Source organism: Typopeltis vanoorti, chromosome 4 (assembly GCF_054136105.1).
Source record: "Typopeltis vanoorti isolate ZY-2024b chromosome 4, IOZ_Tvanoo_1.0, whole genome shotgun sequence".
Taxonomy (NCBI): Eukaryota; Metazoa; Arthropoda; class Arachnida; order Uropygi; family Thelyphonidae; genus Typopeltis; species Typopeltis vanoorti.
This window is the reverse complement of record NC_143552.1, coordinates 26,722,081-26,748,750: the sequence shown is the minus strand read 5'-3', so window position 1 is coordinate 26,748,750 and position 26,670 is coordinate 26,722,081. Positions and strand designations below refer to the sequence as shown.

Below are 26,670 nucleotides of genomic sequence, written 5' to 3'. Positions count from 1 at the left end.
TCAGAAGGACATCAAAAATATTTAACAGTCATTATGCTAATAAGTCTTCTCCTGGCCCTTAAAGTATTTCTCCAATTGTACTAAAAGCCTGTACTCCAGAACTAGCAATCTTGTATTGCTTTCCTACTCATCTGACATCCATACAATAGCATGGAAGCAATCTTGTATCCAGCCTGTTCCTGAAAAGAGAGAGAGATAAAGGTCAGCTATCAAAGTACCGTCTCAATACTTTCCCTCCAGTACTCTCAAAAGTGATCAAGTCATTAATAATAAGCTTCTTCACTACCTAAGTGATCACCAACATGGATTCTGCCATTCTTGTTCTACAGCCTCCTTGTTAACCTTGTGCACCTCTAAACAGAGACCATGAAAAGATTTGGAGAATCGGGATCATGTCGACACACCACACTTGACTGAGTCTGAATGACCCTCTTCTGACATATCCTGTGGTGGGTGTCTAAAGCATGGTCAGCAAGCCCAGAGTGGCTGTAATGGTGGAACTAAACGTAGTCCATGCATTCAGAAATTCAGATATTGGCTGTCCTGCTTGTTTGGCCATAGTAAGAGGACAGTTTGAAACTGCAAGGGACCTTGTAGGTCTGTCTAGGGAATGTGGCTGGTCTTTGGTGTTTGGTTCGGATAAGGGATGCCAATTTTTTATGTGAGATGTAAATGGTTGTAAAGTTGTATTTCTTTAGAATTTTAATTTTTGCTAATTTTTCGGATGTGCCTGCCCCAGATATATGGAATGATGAGAGATTTTGTGTAATCTCTGCTCTGAAGGGAGGGGGAGGGGGTTGTGGTTACAGGGTTTTAATATTTTGTGGAGGTTATAGTAATTGGCTAAGAAAGTGTTGAGAATATGGTCAAGTTCAATAGTTAGAACACTGCCATCAGAACTGATTAATTTTTCCTTGTTAATTAAAACACATTATTAAATTAATAGCATATAATAATCAAGTAAACACACAATGTTATGTGCATGCAGGTACAAATGATTCATGATTAAGATCAAACATCAGAATAAATATGCAAGTCTCATGACTTGCATATTTATTCTGATGGAGAAAAGAATGCTGACAAGAAGCTTGGCATTATATTTCTTCAGTTTGTTATATATATATTAGAAGATATTTGAGAAATAGGAAACTCCAATCATTCATCATACAGTTGATTTCTATATTTACTCGTGATTACCTTCATCTTTGAAAATAACTACTCAGATATATGCTGCTGAAAAGGCTTGCATGTGTCATGCATGGTTATTAAACACTGGGAAATTTATCACCAGAAAAGAAGTTTTATGAAATATGCTTCAAGAAGTTCAAATATTATGAAATTTATTTATTGGGTCAGAACTGCATTTGTCTATAATCTGAATTTCATTCAGGTGAGAACATCCATGATTAAGATCAAAACGTGTTGAAAATAACTCTAAATTTCTTCTGAATTTTTCAGAGAGAAAGTTGGATTTTCCATTTTACAGTTGGAAAGTGTGGCAAAATTGTCAGACTAAAGATGGAGGCTTAACAACCAAACATACCAAGTCTTGTTACAAAAACAATAAAAGATTTACATTTATCAAACATTTCAATTTATGTATAAGCATTTCTGATTCAAACAACAAAGTTCTATAAAGAAGTGGACACTTGCAGCAGAGCAAATCTACCTATTCTTCTTGGTAGATACAGCCAGTCAACATCATTTCATGGATGTAATGCATGATGCATAGTAATTAATTACTTTGAGTTTTGCAGTCCAATTTGTCCAATCCACTATGCTAGCTGTGTATCTGATCACTAGTATAGCCCAAGAGTTCATTGCTCATATTGTGTTCAACCCATTGTTCTCAGAATGTTCCTAACTTTTTTGGTGCATTCCACTGCTGCTTGTTCTGAGTGGAGAATATTCTAGAATATATTCCTAGGTATTTATAGTGTTTATTAGCTGAAACTGCTTTTATATATTTCTCCTGGTCAAAATTCAAATTGCTAGCATCATGAATGTTTCCTTGTTTAATACATAAAATTGCACATTTATTCCAACCAAATTCCATTTTGATATCCTGACTGAAAATATGAACTGTGTTCAGTAATGAGTCTATTTACTGCGCTGATTTTCCATATAACTTTAAGTCATTCATATACAGCAGTTGCAAAATATTTGTTGTTATTATTATTATTTTTATTGTATGGAACTTTCATGGAGTTCAAGGGCTCATCATGAGAGGCACTCTTCTCCACACAGCATTTATATATTACTTAATCATCCATCTGTATATTATGAATCTGTACATCTATACATTAATTATCCACCTGTACATTATGTTGCTGTCCATTGTCTACACACAGAGTGCCATCCACTGCTCACTAAGTATTTTTCATCTATATATTGCATACGTACTCTGGTTAGTTTGCCTGTATGTGACATGAAAAAACCTGGGTATCCAGGAGAAAAAATCTTGGATAACTCACCTTCAGTAAAAAGCACATATAAAGACTCCTCTCATCATGACAAAAATCAAAACTCAAGTCTTTTCCAATTGAAGAGAACAGTGTCCCAATTTTCCAACTGTGCTATGGAGCAATGTTTGGAAGCTGCATCCAATGACTGCTTTCCAGATTTTAAAACCTTCTACTGCACAATATCAAAACTGGAAACTCTATTCACAGAGTGTGTTCAAATCTTCCTGTAAAGCCACAACATCTACTCTACTACTCATAGTTCTCCCCAATTTGGCATCATCTACAAACAACTGGAAACAGTTGTATGAATATAATACAAAATTGGGGAGAATGATGTACAACATGTTAACATGTACTGTTTAACGTGTATGTCGACATACTGTACTGTTTATCTTGCATTAAGGTAATATTACATATTACCTTACCTGTATTTGTTTAATACATAAGCAGACTGCTAATACATTATCTACTTTTAATAGATCCATGCTTACCGTCAAAATGAACATTTCTGTCATCAACCCAGAGGATTACTATGATACTGAGAAGGACATTGACCAGCAAATATAAAAGCGTAGTGATTCCATTCTATAAAGCACTGATCAAATCATATCTGGATTGTCGCATTCAGATCTGGTCACCGGGATTTGAAGAGGATAAATTAACCTTGGATAGAGGCAGATAAAAATGATATTAGGACCATACAATGTTAGTTATGAGGATAGACTGAAGGCCTGCAAACTGCAGAGTTTGGTGGATAAAAGACAAAGAGGTGATATGATTGATACATTTAAACTGTTGAGAGGTAATTACATAACTGAAACTGGGAAGGTCTTTTGTATTGCAGAACAAGGGAAGGAGCAAGGACAAGGGCCATCCCCAGAAGTTGCAAATGGAAGGTATGAATAAGAGGGTGAGAAGTAGTAGCTAATTCGTATGGAGAGTAGTAGGATCATGGAATGCATTTTCAGGTGGTGTGGAGAGAGAGAGCACAAATGGTGGATGAGTTAAGGAATGGTATGATAGATTCTGTGTTGTGTAAGATGAATCTCCCATGATGAGTCTTGTGACTCGATGGAGGTCCTGAATAATAATTATTACATTAATAATAATTTTCATATTAAGATTCCATGATGCTCATACATTCTTTAAATTAGTGGCTCTCAGCTGATGGAGAATTACTTACTCCACTTGGGACAGTATCTCAGGGGAATGGTTATGTAGTTTGAAAAAACATACTTGATATTATAATTATTCTCTGAAAAAAAAAAAAATATATATATATATATATAATAGGGCTAATCACCTTATCCTTGAGTTATGGTTGAGAAGTCCAAGAATGACTGGAAAGTCATGGGTGCTTAAGTGCCTGTTAGAACCACTGATGTATGGATATAAGTAATTTCACTTGTTGCCTTCCCAGAAAGTGATTTTTCTTGCATAAATTGAAAAGGCAGTGATAAACAACCAAGAAGCCTGAATAACTGCACTGATAACTGAAGCTAACATTCTGCATATTTTAGTAAAAGCCACAGGAAACTTTCTAGGTGAAAGAAAATGGATGTAGATATGTAATATACAAATCTTATGATTTATAAGGGAGATTAACTGTTCACTTTCAAGTAATTTTAAACTTGATATGCTAAAATACAATCTACAAAGCTCAGATGCAAAGTTTTCACATTTTCTTTGGAAAGATGTGAGTTCAAATTCTATCAATAAGAAGCCTTTACAGCAGGAGTGTCCAACCTGCAGCCACGTGTGGCCCTGAACTGTTAGTAATGTGGTCCCATAAGATCTAAAACTTTTAACATTACTGTGTGATGCGAAAAATATGCTGATCTACAAATCTACAATGCAAGCTACAATCCTTTGTTAATGAGGAATACACATTGTCAAATGGAATAGTCTAAGGCACTAGAAATTGGACAAGGGAGGAAATGAAACGGGTCCTGTTGAGCTTCAAATTATTCTGCACACTATTCCAGCCTGTTGAAGAATGCTTTTTTACAAGTCAGTTTTTGTAAGTCATTATTTGCTTACACTTGGATAAAGGATTAAACCGAGTATATAATTTCTTGGTGTCTTTAATTTATAGTATAACCAAGTGGAAAAACTTTCAACAAGGTGCAGTACAAATGACAAAGTTTGGAAGTGGTAGTGTAATGGTGAGTGTTATTTCTTGTAGCATGGATTAGGTCCACCAGTCATAATACATGGAACCATGCTTGCTACATTCTACAATTTTGTGGTTTCAGCCCTTACAATTTCCAATGTGATAACATTCTTTGTGACAAACCAATTAACGTAAATACAGTTTGAAAAGAATAACATCAGAACAATGGTCATCTCACAGGCATCTGAATCCATGTCCTGTTGGATTCAGCATTCCTGAGAGATAAATTGGAATTCAGATCAGAATATGGCTAAGGCATGCTCTTTTCATTAGTTAAACTTAATAGTAATTTAAGAGGATGATCAGAGCACAATACAACCAACTTTCCACTAGAAATTAGCAGCAAAAATCATTCATAATGAAATGACACAGTTCACAGTGAGCTGTGTCATTTCATTTCTTGATTTTCTGTCAAAAAAAAAAAGACAATATTTTATTTATATCTATACATATCCTATGGCTTTTAGTGGGATAGATATGTTTGTAAAAATTTTTTTGAAGATACATTTTTTTTTCTTCCCTCTTAAATTTACCATTACTTAAATTTATTTTTAGTCTTTTTTTTATTCAATCATTTTGGAATTTCAATAAAATTACTAGAGAAGTCAGGTTGGAGAGAAAGGAGAGGGGTATGAGATTTTTATGTTTATCAAAAGGAGAAACACTATTTTTAATTATGATTTCAATTGCATGTGTATTGTCCATGAACTTTACTTAGTATGGTACTATACTGGCAACTGCAAAAAATTCAGAAATGTTACCTATAGGACACTAATGAGTCAATTTTTTAAATTTATTATTTTTTAAATTTAAAATTTTGTTTTTTATAAAATGTGTGTTGCCAGGCACTGAGGCAGCTGATATAGTGAGTATGTGGGACTAGATGTTTATTTGAATAAAGATACTAGGTATATGACTTCAGAGAGACAGAATTCAGAGACTCTGCTCTAAGTATACAATAAAGGTTAGCTGAATGAGTAAATAGATGGGCAGAGAGAGAGAGAGAGAGAGAGAGGTGAATCCATAGCTGCACCAGAACTTTATGCTCAAAGTTATTTTTATTTGAAATGAACTATGTGCAGAAGATGGACAATAAAAGGGACATGATGTCTGGATAAAACATAGCATCTCTGGTGGTGAATGCTGGAGATGAGGTTAGTAATACCAAAACAGATTAAAAAGTGAAATGCTGTTAATGTAGCCATGGGGTGTTAATTAAGTCTTGGGTGTTCTTAAAAAATAAAAAATGGAAAAGAAAACAGTGACTTCGAATATGGAATGATGAAATATAAAGTATAATTCAAGATAAAAAAATTGAATGCATTAAATGGCTTACCTAAATAAAACTTCACAAAATAAGAGGAATAATTACATTAGTAAATTAGAAAAAGAAATATCTTTGGTATAGCTATAGGTGAATAAGTGAATTTCACTATATAAGAAAATCTTTGGTATAGGGCTGCTTGGTGCCAGGTTGTTGAGAATCAGCTGTTGAAAAGATGTTTTATTTTTGTATGAATTAGTGATACTGATTGCATTTTGGTATAATTTTGTTTATTTTTCATACCTTAGCATAAATGTGTGATTGTTTAGCTTTGTGTATTTGATACAGATGTTTACTTTACTAATCTTTAAAGCTTGTGGTGAACAATGATAAAATGGTGGTATGAATGAGCTGCACAAAAATTAAATGCAATTAATGGCATGAATTTTGCAAGATGATTCACTGTCGTGAGTGCAGCATGTATATGAGGTAGAATGTGTTTGTGGAGAAACTGATATAGTGAGATGAGAAAAGATATGTCAAAAATGTAATATTCTGACTATGAGTTATTAGTAAATTTGAAACTGGCACAATGAACATGGCATAATTACAGGGAAAAAGATGTAGGAATCACAAAATGAAAGCAAAGTGAGACTATGGAAGTGAAAGAAAGTACAACTGATGAAATGAAAGTGAGTGACATTGTGGAAGCAAAGGAATAAGGATGAAAGAAATGAATGATGGATAGTGTAGCTGCCTGAGGACAAGACTTAAAAAGTGAATTCATCAGAATGAGAAATGAGATGAAAATATGCACAGTATTAAAGGTTTGATGGATAGGAATGAAAGATTTCTAGCACTCATGTATATGTGTGTGTGTGTGTGTGTGTTTTGACAAGATAGATATAAACTCTTTGATATACAAAAAACCTATAAATTTATTAAAGCCATTCTTTTCAGTCTATGTGAGAAAACAGTATTAAGCATAAAAAGAGGCAAGAAGAACCATTTGAATTAAGGATTTTACGTGTCTCCAGTATTATTCTGAATATAAATAAATGAAATAATTCAAAGAACAAAGGTTAACCAACAAAGAAGGAATTCAAATAGAAAACAATTTACCTTGGATACTTTACTCTTTGCAGATAACCATGTGATATTTGGAGCAAGTGAGGACAAAAAGCTGTATATAAATTTAATTTAATAATATAATATGCTAATCTATGGTAAAAAACTAAAACTGTGGTATTCAAAGGAAAAATGCCCATCTGAACTACTAAAGTAATAGGCAATCAAATAATTGAAGAAATCAATAATTTTAATTATTTTGGTTATAATTTAAGTTACAATGAAGATTTACACATTTCTAATAAAATTAACAAATTCTCCAAAGTACATGGAATAATAAACAAAATATTAAGGCCAGCAATAATAGTCAACTAAAAAATCAGACCAAGAGTGTACAGTATTTTATCAAAACCAACATTATTATATGGTAGTGAAGCACAGACAAGAAGAGAGAAGGAGATAAGGAAAGAATCACTGCAGCAAAAAATGTATAATTATTTATACATTTTTCACTTTGTCGCTGTAGCAACTAACTTTTCTTTAGTAAATAATTTTTTGGAAATCTCCTCATTACTCATTTAAAATATCTACATCGGTAAAGAATTATCATGCAGGGGCAACAATGTTCAGTACAATATATAAGATAGGAGATAGCTCATAGTTGGTGTCCTGATATTACTATTATTTGACACCTCCAGGGAGTCCAAAAGACTCATCGAGGGAGGGCACCTATTCTACAACTCTCCGTCTCCATCACTCAACCTCATCATCTACACCAACGGCATCTACTATTCACCATTATCCATCCACCACCATCACTATTATTTTCACAGACAATCACAAACATCCATGCCATGGCAGGATTCAAACCTGCAACCTTTTGGATGGAGAGCGGATACGCTAACCACTCGGCCAACCAGGCCAGCATATAGACTGCCAACTACAAATTATCTTGCAGTTGGCAGTCAACATGTTAAACACTAATCTCCTTGCCATTCCCAAGTGGAGTGAAGATAACCTGATCAACTTTAATGCCACTAAAATTCAGTACTGTCTCATTTCCCAAAAGAAAGACAATGCTTCATTTTCCCTCACATTTGACAATATTCTGCTTGCCAACCAGGATCAGTTTTCTCTTTTTGTGGGGCTTTCACATCCAGCCTGTTCTGGCACAAACACATCATGTCCATGCCTCATCAGCTTCCTAAAAAGCTTAGTATTTATTATTTATTTTTTCATTTAAAACCGTGTTTCACTCCTGCTCAGCTCCTGATACTTTATGCATCTCAAATCTGCCCAACCTTGAAGTATTGTTCTCACATTTAAGGTGCTACACTCCTTCAGAATGCTTGATTATATTCAGAAGAAAACTACTTAACTGATGATCCCTCTCTCACTAACTCCTTCCAGTTGCTTTCCTCCTAAATGTTCTGTTGTTACCTTATGTCTTTTCAATAAGTATTTCCATTTTTGTTGCTTCACTAAACTGGCCACTACCATCCCTCCACTTAAATCATGTATGAATAAGAACAGCTGCTGGTCAACATCAAATACATTTCAATTCCAGACTTACTGAACCAATTTCTCATTCACATTCATTCCCTATACCTCTATTTTGTAGAACAATCTTCCCCACAGCTTTCCCCCAATTATTACGCTCTCAACTCTTCAAGAAACACAGTACCAAATTACTTTCTTTTCTCTCTCTCTAATTATTTGCCCACACATACAGCACTGTCATGTCATGGTCTTGGGACCTCTTGTGTATGTGGGGACTAATATTAAAAAAAACTGTGTGTGTGTGTGTTTGTGTATATCTATCTATCTATATATATATATATACACACACACATGATATATATATATATATATATATATATATATATATATATGTATATATATACACGTAATTTTTTTTTTTTAAATATTAGTCCCCACATACTCCAGAGGTCCCAAGATCTATGACATGATAATGCTGTGTGTGTGTGTGTGTGTGTGGGCAAGTAAAAAAATTAATAGAAAAAAAATAAATTCCCTGCCCACCCATGTATACTAACATACTATATGCTTACAACCTTTCCTGGGTGGATATCACATTAAAACAAACAAATATATATACAGTAGACGCACTTATTGTGATCATTTTGGGACAATTGCTTTTCAATAACAATAACCAGTTGATTACATTATGCAAAGGATATAAAAAAATTGTATCATTTATTTCAATTTATTATGAACATTAATTAATTTATTGTTATAAACAATTTTTTAATAAGCAATAACAAACTTTATTTTAAAAACTTATCTAGTGTTGTCTGTCATGTGTTTGAATACAGTAGTTCATGAATAAATTGCTCATACTCATAATGCCTTGGTGGGTGTTGGAGGAGCTTCTAAAATTTGTTCTATATTTGTATTAGGTTCACTTTCTTCTACTAGTTCTCATTGGAAGTAGCTTGACATATTTCTGGCACTGTCATTGTAGCCCCCACTTCAACATTGTTATCAATATCCAACCAATTTTCAAATTCTTCTTTTGACATACTCTGTCTGGGGTTTTAACAAAAATTTCATTTGTAAGATATTCAAATTCTTCGGAAGAAGGAGTTGCAGAGTTTTTTTTTTTTTTTTTTTAAAAATCCACCTTTTTTGGAAGCAGTTTTGAATAGTCTTCTCTGAGACTTGCTTCCGTGACATTGCTACCGAATGCAATGCATCAAGAAGGGAAATCTTTTTTTGCAATTGCACTTGCATCAGATTGGTCTTTTATATAATCAAGTTCAGCTATAATTCTTGCATGAACTTCCCTGTGATAATAAGCTTTAAAAGCTCATATGATGCCTTGGTCACATGGTTGAATTAACGATGTAGTGTTCGAAGGCAAGATTACTTTGATGTTCTTTAACGATAAATGGTTTGTGTGTGCAGTGCAGCTGTCTACTAACAAGACAATTGTTTTGCTTTAATTTAGGATCCCACTTAATCAATTGTTGAAAATGGCATTAGTCATTCAAGCATTTGCACTAGAACAGTAGTCAACAGGCAAACTTTTGACATCTTTAGAACACCAAAGATTTTTACTTTTTCCAATCACTAGGAACTCTCGTTTCTCACCTTTCATATTAGCACAATAAAGAACTGTCACTCGCTCTTTTGAAGATTTAAATCCCTTAGTACTTTCATCTTTAAACAAATAAGTATGCTCAGGCATTGCACGAAAATGGAGTCTGTTTCACCTGCATTGTAAATATCCTCGGGGGAATATTCAGCAATAATTTTTGGTCACTCGGTCTTAATCCATGCATCAGCTGATAAAAAATCAGCACTTTTTTTTTACCATGAATATGCTTGTACATAATATTTTCTTGCTTTTTTCCACTTATTAAACCATCCATTAGTTGCAGTGAAATTTTCTTTGCCTATTGTTTTTGCAAGTCCTGCTTTTTGACGCATCAAAGGCCCATGAATTGAAGCATTCTTTCCATGAACATTACTAAACCAAATTTTTAATGCTGATTCAATTTGAGTATCCTTACCAGATCGGGCTGTCTTCTGATCCATGTTCCCATTAGTAAGAGCTAAAGTTTCAATGTTTGATCTTACCTTAAAGCTCTTAATTCTGAGATGAAAAAGGCTAAACATTTGAGGATTTTGATAACAATAACCAGAACTTTGATTAAAATAGACAGATTATTTTTAATTCATTTTAAATGGTGTGTTTTGGGAATGACTGATTTTGATAACAATAGCTGAATGATAATATTATCCATGATCACAATAAGTGGATTCTACTGTATATCATCATCAGCCATTGTCGATCCACTGCTGGATGAAGGCCTTGCCCATGTCAATCCTGCAAATCTGATGATATCATCAATCCACCATGATTTAGGTTGGCGTCGAGGTCATTTTTCCTCTCATGGAATCCAATCCAGTACGTCTTTTGTCCATTGTTGATCTTATCTTCGAGCAATATGCCCAGCCCATTGCCACTTCAGATGTTTCACTCTTCCTATGACTTGTTGATTTGAACAACAATACTTGCTATTCGATCAGATATACTGTCAAATTCTATTATACTGTTCTTCCATTATTTTGTTGATCATGAATCCAACTCCACTGATTCTTTCCTTATCTTGGCCTCTATAATACAGTATGTCTCCGATTTTTAATTGAAGACTTTCTTCACCATTACGTCTAACTTCACACAGTTCGAGAATGTTCCATTTTAGTCGCTTTAGCTCTTCAGTTAGTTCAGTTAGCCATGCTTCACTGCTCAGAGTTCCAAGGTCTAGTTTCCAATGGCAGCATGATCTGGTTAACTGGGGATTCTTAGCACCCTCTGCCTTCATGTTTAACTGCCTGCTGCCATAGGTGGTAACAATCTGGCCTCCAGGGAATGAGGGCCATTTTATTTCTGTTTGATTCATCTTGGAAGATTAGGCTAAAAATTCACCATGCTGGTCCACTGTGGGTTGGTGAATGGCAATATTTTCACATGGGATCGCCAGTCCCAAAACCTCTTTATTCAGTATTCAGAGCTGCCCTGATATCCAACTGGTAGTAGTAAGGGTTTCCCCCCCCCCATCTGCCACCTAGGGGACTCACTCGGTAGCCTGTGGGAGCTCCGAGTCTAATGTGTGTGTGTATAAATATTTATTATTTAGTCTGAAGTAATCTTTATATGGATTTCCAAATGAATATGAGTTAACTAGTCATCTGCAGAGTTTTTACTCCCTGAAATTTGGATTTTCCCCTCCTGCAAAACAGGTAGATTGGTCAGAGAAGACATATAAGTAACAGATAAAATACATTTGCAAAGTAGATTAGTATAGTAAACTATTGGGCAATCTAGGATTGCATGTATGTAATTTTATGTAAGTGCAGCCTATATATAATTTTAAATGAGGAAGTAGAGAGTGAAGAAAACTTTATACGTCTAGACTGTAAAATTTGCTACAAATAGTCTAGATACAAATTAATCTAACTTATATTTTCCCATTTCCCCATGCATGTTAGGCCCCAGTGGTCTATCATGAACAAGTAACTTGGCTTCTTTTTAAAACCTGCTCACTGTTCTGATAATCCTGTCCATGGTATATTATGGCTGTCCGTTGCTTGTACCCTTCTGATTGCTTTGTCTGGTTTTATTATTAACATGTGACCTCCATTGAGTCAACAGTCTCATCGTGGGAGGTCCATGCAAAAAGATCATCAAACCGTGCCCATTCACAGTTTCTGTGCATTGATCACATTCTCAAACAGTCCATTCCACTTACCACCAATCCCTCTAAATGCAAAGAGCCTGCTTCTCTCCCCCTGCTCACACTCTCCTCATATAGCTTCCAGGGATTGGCTCTTGTTCTACCCTTTACTCTATGAAAAATCTCCACATTAATCTCGTAACACCCTCTCACAGACCTATATGCTTCATTCATATCCCCTCTCTTTTTATTTGTCAAGGTGCTGCAACTTTATATTCCCTCAATCTCTCCACATATCTGACACTGATACCAGAAACTGATTTAGTAAACCTTCTCTGAACCTTCTCCAATTTATTCTCATCCCCTCGAACACCAGCCGACCACATCTGCTCACAGTAGTCCATATGTAGCCTTATACCAGAGAATCATAAATTTTTTGCCTCTGGACATCCGTGTCCTCATTATTGCCATAATCCATTGTGATGTTCTTACAATTTTAGCAGTGTGATCCCTAAACTTCAAGTCTCCATTCACCATCATCCCAAGATCTCTCATTTCTTCCACCCTCTCAAAATTTCTCCATTAATTGAATACTCTGCATCCCAACCTTGCCTACCAAATTTCAGGACTGTGCACTTCTTTGCAACGTTAAACTTATAGCTTCACTCACATAGTCTATTGAGATCCTCCTGCAGGTCACCACATCTGCTCAACTTCTCATAATTCTTCCTAACTTTGCACTATTGACAAACAGCTGCACATTTGGAGATAAGCCAGTCTCAGTGTCATTAGTGTACAAGTTAAGCAATAATGGTACCAAAAAAGATTCCAGTAGTACTGCACTAGTGACCTTCCTCTTTTGGAATACAACTGTTTCATACACTTTTAAATGTGTGCAAGGAATATCCCTAAATTTCCCTAGATTAAATTTTTTTTCTTCTTTCTCTCTCTCTCTCTCTGCCTGCCCACCAAGTGGTGATGGTCATCTATCATTTAGTGGATCTAGTTGGCATTTGGCATTTCTTCCAACTACGAGGGTATGCTTTTGCAGTAGTAGTGTCAATAGAGCCCCTTTTGTGGAAACAGGCCACATGGGAAGGTGGGGTTGACTTGAAAAGGAGAGGCTGTTTATTGTACATTATCTGTCCATTACAAGCTTGTGTGTATATAGGTGTGTGTGTGTGTGTGTGTGTGTGTGTGTGTATACATATATCTCATATTGTAGGCTTAATGGGAAAGGATTAAAACCCTATTTAATTCTTCCAGTATTTTGTCTCATTCACAGAGACATCATCAGAAAGTACAATATAAAACTTGTAACACACTCACAAAAGCAACACAACTAATTGAAACATATGGACAAAAGACTAATTCTAAGTGGGTGGGGGCACCCTCTGATATATACAGAGGGTACTCCACCTAAGCTTTAATGTGCATGTATGTGTGTGTGTGTGTGTGTGTGTGTGTGTGTAACAAAGATTGTGCAGATACAACTCAGGGGATAAATGCAATGCTAAAGCTAACATTGACATCTAAAAAATAGTCATTTTGCCACTTTACAAGACCTTGATATGACCCTCGCCTGGACTACTGCACACATCTCTGGTCTTCTGCTTATGAAATGATAGATACAAAGGAGAGTGTTAAAATGATATTGTGACTGTGGAACATATATGAGAGTGGTCTGAAAAGTTCCAGGCCTAACAATGAAAAAACGAATTTATAATTTCAAAATTATTTTTATTTTTCAACATAAGCCCCCTTAAGACTAATGCATTTATTCCAGCGATGCTCCAGTGCCATTATCCCATCCCTGCAGTGGTTCTCATTAAGATCTGCAAAATACCCCTCTACAGCTGTAATCACCTCTTTTGATACGAAGAAAAATGCTGACCAGTGAGGAAAAGTTTTATTTTTGGGAAAAGATAGAAGTCAGAGGGAGCCACTGGGGAATAGGGTGGATGTTCCAACAATTCATAGTGCAGATCCCTTAATTCCCAAAACACCTTTGTAGGCAGGTGCATTGTCCTGATGAAAGATGATTTTTTTCTTCTGCAAACCAGGTCTTTTCTCACGAATTTTTTCATCTAGTCTGGTTTAATTTTACTATTTTCAAGATAATTAATAAGCAAAATGTCTTTAACATCCCAAAACACCGATGCCATGACCTTTCCTGGCAATGGAACCGACTTTGTCTTCTTTGGTGCTGAACAACTGGCTTCTGTCCACTGTATTGACTGTTTGGATTCTGGTGTGTAACGGTGAATCCAAGTCTCATCCATAGTAATAAATTGATGTACAAAATCAGTTTTATTCTTGTTAAAACACTCAAGCACTGATCTGCTGTGAGCAAGAGCGGCACCCATCTTGTGCAAAACTTTTTCATTTGCAATTCTTCATGCAAAATATATCCTACACATTTTGAAATGTCTGTAGTCTCAGCAATTTCATGCACTTTGCCTCACTGGTCATCCAATACCATATTGTGCACTTGATCAACGATTTCTGGTGTTGTTACACTTTTTGGACATTCTTCACGTGGATCATCATCAAGGATGGGGCACCCATGTTTAAACTCGGCAGTCCATTTCTTAACTGTCGAAAACGAAAGAGAAGAATGCCCATAAACTTTCATGAACTTTGAATGAATTTCTTTTGGCGTTAAACTTTCTTTTACAAAGAATTTTATAACTATGATACTCAATTTTATCCATTTCAAGGGATAGAGACACTTTTTCTTCAGACAGCTGTATAAAACAAAGTGCTTGAGAGAATGACTTGCAATTTCAGATGGATGCTTATGACAGATATACCAACTTAGAAAAAAAAAATCTTGCTGATAGTGTTGCCATCTATAATCGAGGCTGAGAACTTTTCAGACCACCCTCGTATCAAAGAATTATAGGGTTGCTTTATATGGTGACTCATTCATTAAAGGCGTGGTAAAAGATAAAGTGCACAAGACATGTTTTACAAGTGATACAATAAAATGAATATCAGGTTCTTTGCATAGAAGGAAGGAACAGGCATCAGAAGTATTGGTAGTGGTGGACACAAACAACTTGAATAGTGGGACAAAGAAAGTGGAAAGGGATTTGAAGAAGTTGTTGCAGGAAACGAAGGAGAGCAAATGAACAAAATGGTTGAATTGTTTCAGGTGGAGTGTGTTCAATTTGTGAATGTATGGAATGAATTTGAAGGGAAGTTAGAATGGTTCAAAGTTGATGGAATGCATTTGAATGGGTTTGGTGTTGGTCATGTGGATCGATTGTTGTTTAATAAGAGTGCACAGGGTCCATATGAAATTAGTACCATGAAGAGTCTGAGAGAGGTTGATAGAAGGATGGATACAAAGGGGAGTAGGTGATTATAGCAAGCAAAGTGATGCAGTGCAAAATGGTGGGGGATCATAAGAATATAAATGAAAATCAAAGTCAGGATCAGGGATGGTCAAAATGAAGAGAGAAATGCACTATAACAAAGAGGGAGAGAGAATAAAGAGTGATTGTGTTGATGGGATGGCCTCAGAGAGTGGAGAATTGTTATGCTTGTATACTAATGTACAAAGTTTCAGAAATAAAGTGGCTGAGTTTGTAGCATTGATTGAATTAGTATGTCCAAAGATAATTAGCATAAGTGAAACTTGGATGACCAAGGATGATATAACGTCAGGACTTGAAATAGTAGGATATAGAATTTTCCAAAAGGATAGGAAGATCAAGAGAGGAGGGGGGGGGGGGGAGTATTGCTAATGGAAGCAAAGGAATTGTATACTGCTATACCTGTATACTAATGTATGAAGTTTCAGAAATAAAGGGACTGAGTTTAGCATTGATTGAATTAGTATGCCCAACGATAATTGGAATAAGTGAAACTTGGTTGACCAAGGATGATAGTGTCAAGACTTGAAATAGTAGGATATAAAGATTTCTGAAAGGATAAGAAGATCAAGAAAGGAGTGTGAGTATTATTAATGGTAGTAGAAGAATTGTGTCCTTCAAGAGTTAAATTGAAAAATAGTAGTACGTGTGAAGATTTTGAAGCTGTTTGGTGTGAAGTTGAGATCAATACAATAATGTATCTAATAGGATGCTGTTAGTATGATAGGCCATGGCATATCAAGATCTGTATGATCAATTAGAAACAAAGGAAGGACAGAGAAAAATTTACCAACTAGCAAAATGTAGAAACGGAATGTGGAGTATATTGAATGTGAAATGTTTAGACAAATTAGTTGGGCAAGTAAAGGAAGATGATCCTAATGGGAGATTTTAATTATAGGAATATGGACTGGATAGCTAAGAGGAAGACAAAGCAGAAGTGGGATGAGTCAAGAGTGGAAGAGGACAGAGAGGTGTACAGAGAGAGAAAGCAATAGGCCAAGAGAGTTGTGGTGCAGGCGAAGGCCATGTCATATCAAGATCTGTATGATCAATTAGAAACAAAGGAAGGACAGAGAAAAATTTACCAACTAGCAAAATGTAGAAATAAAGCATCAAAGGACATCTTACATGTGAGGCAGATGAAAGACGCTGAAGGAAGAGTATTATGGAGAGATGTGGACATAAGAAACAGATGGAGAATATACTTTGAGGGACTTTTGAATGAGGAAAATGCGAGGACTCACAGAGAAGATGGACAGCCTTCTGAGGGGATGGTGCAGAACATCAGTAGAGTGGAAGTAAAGGAGGCCATGAAGAGGATGAAGAATGGAAAATCGGTGGGCCCAGACAGGATTCCAGTGGAGGCATGGAAGGCACGGGGAAGAGGGAATTGACCTGCTGTGGGACCTGTTCATGAAAGTTTGCCAACAGGAAAATATACCCAAGGAATGGAATGGAAAGTACTCTTGTCCCCATCTACAAAGGTAAAGGGGATGCACAAGACTAAGAATTACAGAGGAATAAAGTTGATGTCCCACACAATGAAAATCCTAAAAAGGGTTCTTGATGGAAGATTGAGGAAGGAGGTGGAGATTGCAAAGGAACAATTTGGCTTCATGCCTGGTAGAGATGATGGAAAAGTTTCGAGAGAAACAACGGGAGCTACATCTGGTGTTTATTGATCTGGAGAAAGCATACAATAGAGTACCAAGGCAAGAAGTCTGGAGGTGTCTGAGGGGAGAAGAAGGTACCGGAGAAGTACAGAAATGTGAAGACAAGACTTTGGACCTGTCTGGGACAGACAGAAAGTTTTCAAGTAACAGATGGCTTGCATCAAGGATCTGCATTAAGTCCGTTTCTGTTTAATATTGTGATGGAGGCGGTGAGAGAAGATGCACCTTGGACAATGTTGTATGCAGATGACATCTTGTTGTGTGCAGATTCAAGAGAAGAAGTGCAGCTAAACTGGAAAGATGGAGGAAAGCACTGGAAGAGAGATTTATGAGACTGAGCAGAAGTAAGACAGGTTATATGTGTTGCAAAGTGGATGGCGGCCAGAATACAGATCTGGAGCTGGAAAGAAATGTCATCAGGAAGGTGAGGGACTTTAGATACTTAGGTTCAACAGTGAAAGAAGATGGAAGGGCTGAGAAGGAAGTGGGATGCAGGATACAAACGGGTTGGAGGAACTGGAGAGAGAGATGGCTGGAGTGCTATGCGATAAGAGGGTGTCGATCAATCTGAAAGGCAAAATCTATAGGACAGTAGTGAGGCCAGCTATGACGTATGCTATGGAAACTGTCACCCTGAGGAAAAATAACATCAGCAGGATGGAAGTAGTAGAGATGAGAATGCTTAGGTGGATGTGCGATGTGACCAGAAAGGATCGTCTGAGAAATGACTACGTGAGGGGAACAGTGAAAGTTACGAACTTAGGAGTGAAGATACAGGAGGCAAGGTTGAGATGGTTTGGTCATGTGATGAGGAGGGAGGACGAATATGTGGGAAGAAAGGTTATGCAGATGGATGTGCAAGGAAGGAGGAAGCATGGGTGGCCAGAGAAGAGATGGAGAGAACTGGTAGAAGAGAACTTGAGGATGAAGAACTCGGATGTGGTGACAGCCTAAGACAGGAGGATGTGGAGGAGACTCATCATTAACAGCAACCCCACTTAAGTGGGATAAGCTGCAGAAGAAGAATATGGACTAAAAAGAAGAGATAGTGTATAGTAATAAGGAGAGTGAATTTGTTGAGTTTCTGTGGGATAACTATCTAAAATAGCATGTGATGGAAACAACACTACCCCACCTGTTGGTAAAAGTGATCACGAGGTATTGATTTGGAAGGTAGTCAAACAGGAAAAAGTTGTTATCAAGAAGGTCTATGTGTGGAACTATAAGGTGGATGATTATCAGAAGCTCAGTAGTCAACTAGCATCAATACATTGGGTTGATGAATTGTATAAAAAAAGATATTGACAGTGCATGGGAAATGATAAGGCAGTATCTATTCAACACAAGAAATGCATAACTGGAAATAAATAAAGTAGGAGTTAGATGGATGAGTAGTAAAATCATGTAAGCAGCGTTACAAAAAGAACTTGCTATGGAGAAAGTACACAGTTTGCAGTGAACATATGCATGAAAAATATAAAGTGCAGACTAGAAAATTGACAAGCATAGCTAAAAACAAAAAAGTAGAATATGAGAGGAGATTGACCAGTCAATCAAAGCTAATCCAAGGGAATTTTTCTGCTATGTGGCAAGCAAGAGGAAAAATAATTATTATAGGTTAATGCTGGTGGATAGCAGAGTAACCATAGCAAATGATATTGTGGAATTATTTAATGAACACATCATCAGTGTATATCATAGCAGTGTGAATGATGCTGTGCTACATGTAGAAGAGAGGCAAGAATTAGAATTAAGGTGAAAGAATCAGAGGTGTATCAAGTGTTGTTCAGGTTAGATGTCAATCTGGCTGTGGGAATGGGTGACATACCAACATGTATTTTTAAAAAATATTAGCCATGCCCTTGTCCTAGTTATTTAATGAGAGTTTCAGTGAGTAAGGTACCTAAAGTGTGGAAAGAAGGGAAAATAATACCTCTCAACAAGCATGGTTTGTGAACAGAAGTTTCCAATTATAGACTGGTCTGTATATCTGCAGTTGTGATCAAAGTGTTGGAAAAATTGGTTAGAAATAAAATACAAGATTGGGTTGATTTTCTATGACGGTCAGCATGGGTTTGTGAAGGGCAGGTCTTATTTTAGCAATCTGCTTATGTTTTATGATAAGGTGATGAATGTGTTGGATAGGGGAAAATCATATATAGTGATATCTTGGACTTTGCAAAAAAGCATTTGATGGATTACCACATGATAAGTTGGTCTACAAGCTGCAGAAGATAGGAATAGATAGTATATTGGTTAGATGAATTAGAGATTGGCTCTCTGAATGATATCAGCAAATTGTGTACCATAGCGCTGTGTCTCAGAAAAGGAAAGTGACCAGTGGAGTGCCTCAGGATTCTATTCTTGGGGCCCCTACTGTTTAACTTGTTTGTTAATGATATTTCATGTGGATTGACTGGAGATCTTCAAATGTTTGCCGATGATGCAAAGTTAGAATTATCAGAATAGTGCTGATGTTAATTCTCTACAGGAAGATTTGAATAGTCTTTTAGCTTGAACAAATGAGTGGGATCGCAGTTTTAATGTTAATAAATGCAAGGTGTTATACTTTGGGATACAGAGATATAAGGTCACATACTATATTGGTGGAGCTGTACTTCAGGAAGCAGATGAGATTCGGGATCTTAGAGTGATGGCAGACAGTTGACTGAAGTCCGAGGGCACATGACACGTGTTGCAAAGACTGCAAATTGTATTGTTGGTATAATAAAGAGTACATTGACATGTAGGGATAAGGAGCTAATGGTGCATTTATATAAGGCATTGGTCAGATCCAGTGCTTTTTTTCTGGCGGTATGCAATGGCACAAAGTACCCGCACCTTTTTTCTTAAGTTTTTAAAAATTTGCAATTTAGCGACAGCAAAATGAATTATAAATATTCCGGTAGATGGTACTGTGTTCACAAATTGAATTTTCAGTTTTGATTACTCATAAGTTGATACCCTGCTTTCCTGTTTCATTGTTTGGTAAACAACCGGAAACAGGAAGTTGTGTTCACTTCTGATTGCTTCCAATATCAGTTTATCAGTTCTACATTCACTCTGCAACAGGCAGGTGTTCACGTAAGTTTTGAATTAATCTAAGTTAAATCAGTGCAATCATTGTTCAAAATGAGTAAAATAAGTAGTTACTTTATGCCAATGAGTAAAAAAAGGAAGGCTGAAGAAGCAGAAATTGCTTTAAGAGTTTCATGGACAAACTTTATGTGACTTATCATGCTTCACCTAAGAATGCTAGGGAACTACAGGAATCTGCAGTGACTCTAGAACTTCAACTTCTTAAAATTGGCAGAATTTTAAGCACTCGCTGGGTTGCATCTAGCTTTCACACTGTTTCTGCAGTTTGGCAAGAATTTGAAGCCTTCGTCCATCACTTTCTGGAGGCAAACAAAGACAGCAGAAGAAGAAAACAGATCGCTTTCTTTATGAGGGCCTTTTACGAAAAATAACGTCATGCGAGTTTGTTCTTGATTTGGGCCTTATGTGTGATGCTCTCCAAGAACTTAGTGAACTAAGTCCAGACTTACAAGAGAGAAATTAAAAATATTCCGGTAGATGGTACTGTGTTCATGAATTGAACTCAATATTGACTTGTACAAAGCAGACAGGAAGATAAAGAATACAGTTCAACATTTTGAAGAAAGAATTGAAAATCCTGGTCCATACTACAGTATTTCTCTTCGAAGTCAAAAGAACATGAAGTTCAAAGGGATTGAGCTCCACAAAAATGAAAGCCACAATCCTACAATAAGTTCATCTGCTTTCTATAAAAGTCTGAAAGAAGCAGTTGAAAAGCATCTGCTTGAAGGAGATGATGCTGATTTGTCTGAATGTGCTAAGATTTTAGATTCCAAGTATTGGCCAGAAAATCCTGGGAAGCATCTGACATTTGGTGAAGCTAAAATGAGAAAGTTAGCACGCAAATTTCGCTTAAATGAAAGAAAAGCAGTTCGGGTTTCCGTGAATATCTTCAAGAAAATAAAGTCTCGGACATACTACTTCCTCTAAAGCACACTTTGTACACAATTGCAATATCTTCCAATGAATGTGAAAGGGGCTTCTCTCAGATGAATCTTATAGTAACTTCATCTAAGTCATCTCTGCTTGTACGGACAACTTCTGCACTGATGTTCAGATAGTAGGACCTCCTCTAACTCAGTTCAATCCTAGCAAATATGTGGACACATGGCTGTTTCGAGGTTGTCATTCTGCAATTGATACCAAAAGCAAGAAGCGATCTAGAGACAACGAGGGTATATCGGAAGATATGTTAAAAGTGTGGAAGTTGCTGTAATAACACCTTCATGGTGAGTACTGGCACCTCTTTTTCCAGAAAATAAAGTACTGGTCAGATCATATATGGAGTACTGTGTTCAGATTTGGTCACCTAATTTTGATTGTGATGTGGAAACGCTGGAGAGGGTCCAAAGATGAATAACCAAAGCATTGTAACAGGAGATGAAACCTGTATTTCTCCTGTGATACCAGTGGGTAATCAGTGCAATAGCAGCATAGTGTATCTCTAGAGGCAAAGAAATTTAAACAAAGCGATATCAGGACTCTGGGGTGTTGGTTACGAAATGCGTTTGAGAGAATGTGGATTACAGAAGTTCATAGATAAGAGGAAAAGAAGAGATATGACAGAGACCTTCAAGTTAGTTAAGGGATTTTATCAGATTAATACAGAAGAAATTATAAAACGAGTGTTAAGATGGGAAGAATGAGAGGCCATCCCTGGAAGTCATGTATGTGGTGAAAAAGGGAGTGAGGAGTAGATTTTGTACACTGGAAAATATTGTAATTGTGTACAAAGCACACTCTGTACATGGAAACACCAGAGAGGGTCCAAAGATAAATAACCAAAGTGATATCAGGACTCTGGGGTGTTGGTTATGAAATGCATTTGAAAGAATGCGGATTACAGAAGTTCATAGATAAGAGGAAAAGAGGAGGTATGATAGAGACCTTCAAGTTAGTTAAGGGATTTTATCAGATTAATACAGAAAAAATTATAAAATGAGTGGATGTTAAGATGGGAAGAATGAGAGGCCATCCCTGGAAGTCATATAGAGATGTGGTGAAAAAGGGTGTGAGGAGTAGATTTTTTATGTGGAGAGTTGTAAGTGAGTGGAATGCATTGCCTGAGTGTATTGTGAGTGCAGGTAGTGTAAATAACTTCAAAGTTCATTATAATAGATGTTGCTGGATGAGTGAAACTGTCATGGAACACTTACAGTATCACAAACCGTGCAAGATGAGTTCTAAAAATGCTCACTGACAATCAGGAAAACAAAACAAAATGCATGGTGTTTCAAAAAAGTTCAGCACTGAACTTTTTTGAACAGAATTATAATGAAGATGCTGAATTTTTGAAAAGCATTGTAACAGGAGATGAAGCCTGTATTTCTCCTGTGATACCAGTGAGTAATCAGTGCAATAGCAGCATAGTGTATGTCTAGCGGCAAAGAAATTTAAACAATTTTTTTTTTCCAAGAAGATCATGTGTGCTGTATTTCTGACAATGTTTTGTGCTAAATTTATACCTCAAAAAAGCTAAGGATTCCTCAGCTATGGAGTTATTTTGATTCACGACAATACATGACCACCATACTGTTGCTGAAACATGGCAATTGTTTGAACAATTGAACTGTGAAAGCTTTCAACACCCACCCTATAGCCCTGTCTCACAATCAGTGACTTTCACCTTTTCTCCACTTGAAGACATTGTTAGTTCAAGTGGAGGACTGGATCAAAAGGATTTAAGAATATTTGTTTAATGTTGTCGATTTGCAACACTGCAGAAAGATAAGTAATTTTTTTCAAATTTTTGCTATTAATACTGAGTTAATTTATTCTTTTATAAGTGTGCAAGACAGACTGAGTTATTTAAATATCAGTAAAATATTATATTTCCTTAAATTAGTTATATTGTTAGTATATCTAATATATGAAAGAGTTATTTTTGAATAATCAACAAAGAAGAGTAAGAAGGTGAAGTTTGCAAGTCTGCTGTCATGCCATGATAGAGGCGAACTAAGAAGGAGAGTGATGATAGCTAATGAATCCACATATAGATTGTGCAGAAGGAATGATGTGGAGTTTGTGGACCAATGGCCTGAGTTTCTTGGATGGAGAGATTTGTACAATGCTGATGGACTGCACTTAAATGGATTCGGAGTTAGGTGCCTGGAGAGAGCTTTGTTCACTATGAGTGTGGAAGTGCAGTCAGGAAAACTAAAGCAATTAGGGTGGATGCAGATGAGTGTGAATGAAAAAAAAAATGCAGAATCTAGTCTCTCAGGTAACAATACTGAATGGGGTAGTCAATTCAGGATATAAGGACGATTGGAAATGCTAAGGGGGATACTACAATTTCTATATACTAATGCTAGAAGCAACAGAAATAAGAGGGATGAGGTTTTGGAAATGGTTAGTGCAATCTTGCCAAAAGTTATAGACATTAGTGGGACTTGGCTAACAACAGATGATACAGCTACAGGGATGGAATGTGATGGATTTAGAATATTCAAGGAGAATAGAGTAGAGACAGTGGGTGGGATACTGCTGATGATAGCAAATGAATAGCAGCCAACAAGAGTAGGGGTCAGCTAGATAGATGGCAGTTCTTTTGAGTCACTCTGGTGTGAGATTGATGCCAGTAGGACAAAATATAAAATTGGCTGCTGCTATAGGCCAAGGGATGTCAGGAATGTGATGATGTGAAAGACATGCATCAGCAGATTAGTACAATGAGTGCAAGTCGAGTAATTATTATGGGGGGGGGGAACTTCAACCTTGGAGACATAGATTGGAAGGAGGAAAGATCACATAGCAGGAAGGAAATGTAATTTATACACTTACTGAGAGATAATTGCTTGAAGCAGAACGTGATGGAGGGGACTTGGGATATGAGAGTGTTGAATTTGGTTATAGGATCAGAAGACCTGTCCTTAACTAAGTTACATTGCCTTTGATTGGGGAAAGTGATCATGTGGTCTTGCCTTGGGAGATAGCAAAATATGTGCAAATTCTAATTAAGAAGGGGTATAAGTGGAACTATAAGGTAGATGATTATGATACACTTGGGAGACAGCTTGAAGCAGTACCATGGCATAAAGTTCTGCAAGGGAAGGATGTTCTCAGTGCATGTGGGATAGTCAAGGGATATCTGGAGAAAGAAATATCACACTGTATATCCAAGGTCAGGAGGGTAAATCAAGTAAGAGTTAGATGGATGAGTAGCATCCATCATTAAGCATGAACTGCAAACAAAGAAATGTTGCGAAGTGTGTATAAGGAGAAAGGTGACAAGCTAACTCATGAACAGTACAAAGATCAGGCAAGAAAGGTGACCAGAATGGTAACAAAGGCAATATTAGATTATGAAAAGAAATTAGCTGAACAGACAAAAGGAAATCCCAAAGATTTTTTTGGTTAGGTGGCAAGCAGGAGGAAGAATGACTATGGAATGATAACTTTAACGAGTGAAGATGGTAGAGAGATAACAGTGGCAGATGAAACTTGAGCTACTGAGTGATCATTTTGCAAGGATATATATCATCCAAGTGAAGATATTGTTATGACAGAGGTGACATGGACTGATGTAAAAACAGAGGTTGATGAATTGGAGGTACTTAGGATATTGCAGAATATCTAAATGCAAATACTGTTGTGGCATTGGATGCGATATCAGCTTGCAATTTAAGAGAATGTGCAAGGGAACTGGTGATGCCTTTAACTAGGCTGTTGAATTTAAGTCTCAGTTCTGGCAAAAGTCCTAAGAGAGTGGAAGGAGGACAAAATAATTCCTTTGCATAAAGGAGGATCTAAGTCTGTGGTAGCAAATTATAGACCAATCAGTATCTTAGGAGTGGGGTAAAAGTACTGGAAAAGTTGGTCAAAAAGAGAATTCAGGAATGGGTGGATAAGAATATGATATGCTATGAGGGACAACATGGCTTTGTGAGGGGTAGGTCATGCCTTATTAATCTATTAACTTTTTATAGGAAATGGCTACATGATGATACTGCTGGATTTTGCAAAGGTGTTTGACAGGATACCACATTGGACTCTATTACACAAACTACAACAAATGGGGATGAATATGAAACTGGTGATATGGATAAAAAGGTGACTGATGGACAGATACCAAAAAAGTAGTGTATATGGAGGAGCAAAATCCAAGAGGCAGATGACTAGTGCTGCTGCTGGGACCACTGCTGTTTAATTTGTACATAAATGATATAGAAAATAATTTGAAAGGAGATATCCAGTTGTTTGCTGATGATGCAAATTTGGTTAGGGTAATAGTTAATCAAGGTGATGTAGAGAACTTGCAGGATGACTTAAATAAGCTGACAGTATGGCAAAACATAATGGATGTCAATTTAATGTGGAAAAGTGTAAAGTTATGCATTTTGGGATATACAGAGATTACAAGCTGTGTTTCACCTTGAGGGAACTGTGCTCCAGGAAATTAATGAAGCCATGATACAGAGGAAATGTTTCAGCACTTGGATACAGGGAGCAGAACAAGAGATCATCCCTGGAAATTGGGTAAGAGTTGGTTAGTAAGGGTGCGAAGACTAGATTTTTCACTTGGAGAGTGATGAATGAATGAAATGGGGTGCTGAGCCAGTTGTAAGTGTTTTGTCTGTTAATGGTTTCAAGGAGAGGTATAATAGATATTGTGTTAATAGTTTGGATCTCCCACTAGTCTTAGTATTCCGCGGAGGTGCCTGTGCAATAATAATAATAATAAAAATACTGATAGCAGACCACTTCAGTGAGGAGATACAAAAACTTATGCTCCAATATGAAAACAATTTACAGTAAGAGTAAATATGTGGAGAAGTAGCTTAAAGTATTCATAAACTTTTGACTATAAAGTAATGGTGAAAATGCTGTCACTTGATTCATTTACAAGCAATAGGATCTTAGTTTCTGGATCTGCCTTGTAGATGTGGAGACTATTGAACAGATCCACAAGTTGAAGGAATGTGTTTATCATTCCTTCAACTTTGAAGACCACATTCAAAGTCTGATAAACAGAGAGAGGAGAGGAGAAATAATAAACATACAAGCCTTTAAGGGAATCTTACAGTATAGATCTTATAGGTGAGATTCTACAGCTAATGGCAGGTGGAGGGAGAATCTAGGGTTATTTCAGGAAGCTGAATAAGGGCGTGGTTGTAAAGCATGTGAGTTTTAGGTTCCTCTCATGATATGTAATGAGTATATGGCTACCATTGGATTATGTGCCTCTTTGGTGAACATGTTCAAGGAGGATATATACTAGGTGTGTTTAGATACTTGTGACCTGGAACCCCCCCCCCCCCCAACCCCATTCAATGAGTCTTTATCATTTGGAACTTTTTCTTGATAATAAAATATCAGTAGCAAAATTTAGTAGACATTTA

The 26,670-nt window shown here is 36.6% G+C and overlaps 1 protein-coding gene across 3 annotated transcripts in view; it reads right to left on the bottom strand.

Moving 5' to 3' along the window:
• Window positions 1–26,670, bottom strand: part of Lztr1 (Leucine zipper like transcription regulator 1) — a 510,326-nt gene that overhangs the window by 2,593 nt on the left and 481,063 nt on the right. Inside the window, exon 22 of one of the 3 annotated variants that reach the window (XR_016548176.1) lies at window positions 3,769–4,005. The exons of the other annotated variants lie outside the window; for them this stretch is intronic. The gene's annotated coding sequence lies outside the window, so the exon portion shown is untranslated. The remainder of the gene's footprint in view (window positions 1–3,768; window positions 4,006–26,670) is intronic. 3 annotated transcript variants of the gene reach the window in all.